The sequence below is a fragment of the Corvus brachyrhynchos genome, unplaced genomic scaffold (assembly GCF_000691975.1).
Source record: "Corvus brachyrhynchos isolate BGI_N302 unplaced genomic scaffold, ASM69197v1 scaffold101, whole genome shotgun sequence".
Taxonomy (NCBI): Eukaryota; Metazoa; Chordata; class Aves; order Passeriformes; family Corvidae; genus Corvus; species Corvus brachyrhynchos.
In genome coordinates, this window is record NW_008237239.1 from 21,913,162 (window position 1) to 21,919,256 (window position 6,095).

Genomic DNA, 6,095 nt, shown 5'->3' on the forward strand with positions numbered 1-6,095 from the left:
GAAAAGCCAAAAAGCCAACAGCCCTTCTTCCCCTGTTTCCTCTCAAACACTCCAAATTATTAAGCTACATTTCATCTCCACATAGTAGACAAAACATGCTACAGTAATGCCAGCACTCTTCCCTCTAGGATCCCGTCATTCATGTACTTGAAGCATTGTAAAAACTTCGGGAACTCAGTTCCAGAATTATCTTATAGTGAAGGAAAGTGTGAGTTTATTATCTCTCCTTGCATTCAGAGAAAAAAAAAAAAAAAAAAGAGAGAGAGCCAGCAGCCTTCTGCAGAGACAGCAAGCTGAGGAGGCAGTGCAAGGACCAGAACGTGGGCATCCCAAACCCCAGACGGACAGCAGCTCCTTGGACACACCATGTGTGAAAGCCTCGAGTACCACAGAAAATCAAAGCCAAAGCCAGGCACTCTGGCAACCCTGCAGGAGATTACTTTCCCAGTGGCATCTTGCACGACCTTCTGCTCCAAACAGCCTGTGAAGTACTCCCTTCTGGCTATTTATTAAGTCAATTTTCTTCTCGTTTTGCATACACAGCATAGGACAGTTCCAGATACCTTTTTTCTACCTCATTTAACAGCAGCCTACAGTAACTATAGCATCCTCCTCATCTTAGAAGCTCTACTCCCACTTGATCCAATTACTTCTGACAACTTACCGTTTTACAAAGGAGGCTCTTTCTAGGATGGCAAATTTGTCTTTTCTTTCCCTCCAGGTAACATTAAGGATAGGGACTCTAATTTATCCTCTCTCTCCTAGGCAATCCCTCTCCATGTGGTGCTTTTCCAGCCCTATTACTTGTATTTCACCTGCTTCATCTTGTGCTAAATAAAACAGCAAAGGGATGTTTTACCTGCAGTGCCTCCGGCGTAACTCCAGCCAGCACCAGCAGAGACACACGGGCTGGCACTGCCCCTGCTCTCCTTTATAGGGGAGCTTTTGCCACGCCTTAAGTAAACGTAACCAAGCTGAAGTTCAACAACCGTTCTGGCTTGGGTGTAATAGTTTCATACAGACTTCATCGTATCTTGAAAATATATATACAGAGATAGATAACGCACACACACACACTTCTATTAGCCATGCACGATGAGTTGTCTATCGAGCTACGTTTGTGGACAGCATCCTGTGGCCAGCAGTGGCTTCAGCTGCAGCTATTCTTAGAGGAAAGCAGGTTTATTTGCACCTCTCATCTGTTTTCCTCCTCAAAGCACCAGGAAGTGCAGTAATCACTCTGGATCCAGGCACAGCCTGGCAGGACTCACCACAAGACAAGTTATCAGAGGTGCATGTCATTCCTTCTGCAGCAGTAAAAGCAGCAGATATTTTTAGGCCAATGCCTCTTAGCATTTACACTGGGCTCTTACTTAAATTCCACATCAGTTCACTTGGGCAGCTCATTTCCTCCAGGACTGCCTGAGGAAGTAGGACTTATCCTTATATTTAGGAGGGGACTGACCTCCATTATCCTAAAGCCCCAAACCAAATAATTAAAGAGTATCTAGCAAAAATATGGAAATGTTTATTTTTGGGAGACCAAACTGAGATAGCCTAAAAAGGCCCAAAATTCAAGGGAATGTGGGCAGCACATTCTCAGGGACACATTCCCTGGCAGGAATCCTAAGTGTATTCCTGCAGCCTGCAAACACGTGTTTGAGTAAAAGTCCTGGCACGCAGCCACCTGAACAAGAGACAACGATGCAACCTTGCAATAAAGCAAACCACCAGCACCCTGGGCTGCACGAGTTGCAGCACAGTGGGTCAAGGCAGGGCACCCTTCCCCTTTGCACAGTACTTTTGAGATGATATCTGCAGTATTGTACCCAGTTTGGGGCTGCCCAGCCTAAGAGGGGCACTGAAAGTGCAGCAAGTCCAGCACAGACACACCAGGATGGTCAGGGAGCTGGAGCACACGGTGTGAGAGAAGAGGGTGAAAGAGTTTGTCTGCTCACCCAGGAGGGACACCTAACTGCAGCCTCCAACTATCCAAAAAGTTACAGAGAAGGTGGAGACAGGCTGTTCTTGAAGCTGCACAGCAGATGGGCAGAGACAACAGGCACAAGGAGCAGCAAGGAAAATTACACATGGTTGGAGACAAAAAAGATCTTCAGAGTGGCTCAGATGCCCAGAGAGCCGGGAGTATCTCTGCCCTTGGAGATATTCACATGGATAAGGACATCAGCAACATCACCTAACTCAGAAGTCAGCCTGCATTGAGCTGGAGTGGGACTCAAAGACCCAAGAAATGACCCTCTCTTTTTCAAGCTACCACAGCTTGTTCATGAAAAGGAAAGTTACCCTGCAGTGAATATTCATGAAGTTTACCTTGGGGATTAAGAGAAAAAGTTACCAATCCATAGTTCTTCACTTACCCAAAGCAATCATACAATCACCTGTGCTCAGGAATTTCTCCAGAGCAAGGCTTTCTGTTTGGACTGCAGTCTCTTTGAGCTGGGATGTTAACAATTCACATAGCAGCTGGTTCCTAGGAGCTATGGGAGATAAGAACATAAAAGTGCTCATGAAAAAGACAGTTCATCTTCTTCATCAATGTTTACTATAGTTCTGTGGGTCTAAAAGCTGTGTACTGCACTCTGCCTGCTCGTATTTAAGGGCATTCATTTCCTCATGAGAGCCCAACATTTAGCAGACTCTTAACAGGAAATGCATCCATGTAAATTAGAGCAAAATCTGCCTCAGAGGGCAAAACAGGTGCAGTTTTCCTTTAAGAGCTGTTTTCCATAACCACTACATAAATAAAAGCTGATTGCACAGAAGCAGGGAGCAAAGATTTCCTTCATTGCAGGAAAGGAGCTGTGAGGTGATAAATGCCATAGCTGCTGGCTCATCTGACAGCACGCGGGCTGTTAATCGCCTCCTCTCTGGGGAAACTGCAGGTATATTCCCCTCCAGGTATGGTGATTCATTGTCTGGAACTGATATCTCTGCTTAAATGGTGGATTAACATGACTTAAGAAATATTCATTGCAAAGTTGATTAGAAAGCCCCATCACCAACCTGGCAGGAGATTTCAGCTATTGCAGCATGAGCCCATTTTGAGATTGCCAGCTTTCCTGCAGAAGGCTGTATTGATGTGTCCATTTTTGCGGTGGCTCCAGAGAAGCAAACACAGAAGGCTGAGGGATTTATGTGCAGTAATGAGCCTTGGGATTACTTGCTATCCTAAGTGTCTGTGGAAACCTGCAAGAAAAAAAAATAAGAAAGAAGGATTTGAGTAAAAAGCACAGGGCTGTGCATGGAGAGAGCAGGGGTGTTTTCTTCCAGTGGTACCCTGTGAGATTGTGGCAGGTGCCAACAATTCCCCTGACTTGAAGTTTGCTTTTGCAGAGCAAGGACATTAATCTAAGGGTAGATGTGCAGTTTAATCTACTCCTCAGCAGAAGGATCACTGAAAAATCAAAGCTGTTTCTACACTGTTAAGTTACCACGCTAGGGCTGGTAAAGCCCAAATAAAGGAGGGCCCCTTTGCTTAGGACCAACAGCTTCCTCTCCTCATGGGTACTGGCACCAGAGAGCAAATACCAACAAGTGCTGTTGAACCCAGGTTTTATGTGAAGCCAGCACAGCTTGTGAGGTCTCAGCTGGCACCACAGATTTTTGGCATCACAGATTTTTGGAATTTAGTGAATCTTACTCCCCTCTACCCTGGGATGAAAATACACCCAAAAAATTGCACAACACAGGGGTTCTTTTGAAATCGATTTTAAACTAAACACATATATCTCCTCTTTGCCTGGCTTTCCTGAGGGTAGACTGTTGCTCTGCATGGCTGTCATGGTCTAACTGCAGCTGGCAGCTCACTCACTCCCTCCACCACCAGATCAGGAAGACAACTGGAAGAGTGAAAGTGAAGAAACTCATGGGTTGAGGACAAGACATCTCAAAAGGTAAAGCAAAAGCCATGTGCACAAGGAAGGCAAAACAAGGAATTAACTCCTTGCTTCCCACGGGCAGGCAAGTGTTCAGCCTGGAAAGAAAGGCTCCATCACACATAGCAGTTACTAGGGAAAACAGCAGCTCCAAACATCCCCCGCTTCCTCCTTCTTCCCCCAGCTTTATATGCTGAACGTGATGCCCTGTGGTGTAGAATGCCCCCTTGGTCAGCGGGGGTCAGCTGTCCTGGCTGTGTCCCCTCCCAGCTCCTTGTGCACCCCCAGCCTGCTCACTGCTGGGGTGGGGTGAGGAGTAGAAAAGGCCTTGACTATGTGCAAATTCTTCTAAACAATAGCAAAAACATCTCTCTTATATCAACACTGTTTTCAGCACAAATACAAACTATAGCCCTATACCAGACACTGTAAAGGAAATCAACTCTAGCCCAGTTAAAACCAGCACAGTAGCCAGTGGCAATTCCGAAGCAGTGAGTTTTGTATAATCTTCAAGGCTGTCTGGGGAGGAACTGCATAATTTTGTCCCAATACTAGTGGAAGCCTTGGCCTTAAGAAGGGAACTCTCCTCACTCCACCCACGGAGCTTCTGCACTGAAGTATTAACACTGTTATCTTTTGCAGCATTTCAGACATATGCCTTAATTTTTTACTTCTGCTGCTCTTAGCCCTGTGAAGATCACACTCTTTTTAGCAGAAAGACTCCTAATTTACACCACGGTAAATAAAAGAAACAGGCTGGGAAATTTTCCAGGGTAGTGAACACAAATAGGTTTTGTGTAACAGAGGAATCATCCTTCAGTCATTGTCACATTTGCTGCAGTGATTGGGCATCCCGCTGTTTTTGCATTATGGGACTAATGTAAGAACATTATCAATCCATTTCATTTCCTCATTCATAACTTGGTATATAGGTCAAGTGTTACCATTTATTTGCTTCTCTTACACAAGATGCAGGGAAGCTGTGATTAATTTTAGTCATAAACAAGCTCCTTTGCTCTGTGTTTATGCACTCCTGTTTCTGGCAGGACCTGCCCTTCTAAGACATAAACTTTTATGACTGTAAAAACTATCAGGCAAGTAACAAAGTCCTACTTCAGCATCTGTTTTTACCCAATCCTCACCCACGAGCTGCTCCTCAGTGCAAATTCACCACGAGCTGCAGCGCTTTTGCCATATTCACATATGAATCATTTCGCTCATAAATGAAGTACAACTGTTGCCGGAGTGAAATGTGGCAGCTGCTTAACAGTACATAATGAATCCACAGAGCTAGATCCTACTGCCACTTGGGGGAGGGGGGATTTGGTGTGAAAAATATCTCTCTCCAGAGCCCTATTTTCAGAAGAAATATCCACCGACTTCAGAACCACAGTGGGAATTCTTCGAGAATAAAAATAAAAATAAAAAAATAGGCAGCCTGCTACTGACACCCATATTAGCACTGGAATTTCCCAGTGGAATATTTTTCCTTCAGAAAAATGCAATTCTGTCAAAGATGAAAGCCACTAACAATGAATTTTCACTATGAGAAAGGCACAATACATTTCGATAATGCCATTGGGCTCCATTCTGATTTTGCAACAGTTGCATTTTTTTGCTTATGAAAAACCCATCACTTCAGGCTCATCTCTGCATTATCCAAAAGGTTTAACATTGCAATGTAAAAAAGATTTCAAGTGTTATTGCAGTAGCTCTTTGCATTCGATCTGACATTATTTTTCAGAATGTGATTTCCCAGGAAATTTTGGACTTTGTTTTTCATTTGAATGAGGAACAGAATATGATAGCACTTTGAATACTGAAGCCCTACAAAACCTCTACAAAAGTTTGGCCCCTCCACAGCAAGCAGTGAAACTCTCCTTGAGAATAAGCCCATCCTATCACCAGGAGTAACATCAAAGCATTTTTTAAACAGAGCCGTCATGACATCGTCCTTGCAAGTGACACGGACACCCTTCCATCTGGTCATAGCACTGCTGCTCTGCTTTACCAAACCTTGCTAGCAACCAAAGGAGCACTTTTACCCTTCTCTACCTGGTGTCCCCCACCTACCCCTTCATCAGCAGCTTTTGGGTCCAGAGACAGCCCTTTGTGGAGGGCACATCAAAACGAAGCTCTTGTTTTCATCAGCATATTAGCCCTTATTTGGCATTTCTGCCTCCAGCCTTGTTAAAGCCC

General features: G+C 44.6%; 1 protein-coding gene across 3 annotated transcripts in view; it reads right to left on the reverse strand.

Annotated features, from left to right (window-relative positions):
- The window catches only part of LOC103612848 (calpain-13), a 50,077-nt gene extending 49,139 nt beyond the window's left edge, over nucleotides 1–938 (reverse strand). The window contains exon 1 of one of the 3 annotated variants that reach the window (XM_017730139.1): nucleotides 860–938. The gene's annotated coding sequence lies outside the window, so the exon portion shown is untranslated. The remainder of the gene's footprint in view (nucleotides 1–859) is intronic. The other 2 variants (XM_017730137.1, XM_017730138.1) reach the window with 2 other exon arrangements.
- Nucleotides 939–6,095: the final 5,157 nt, after the last annotated feature.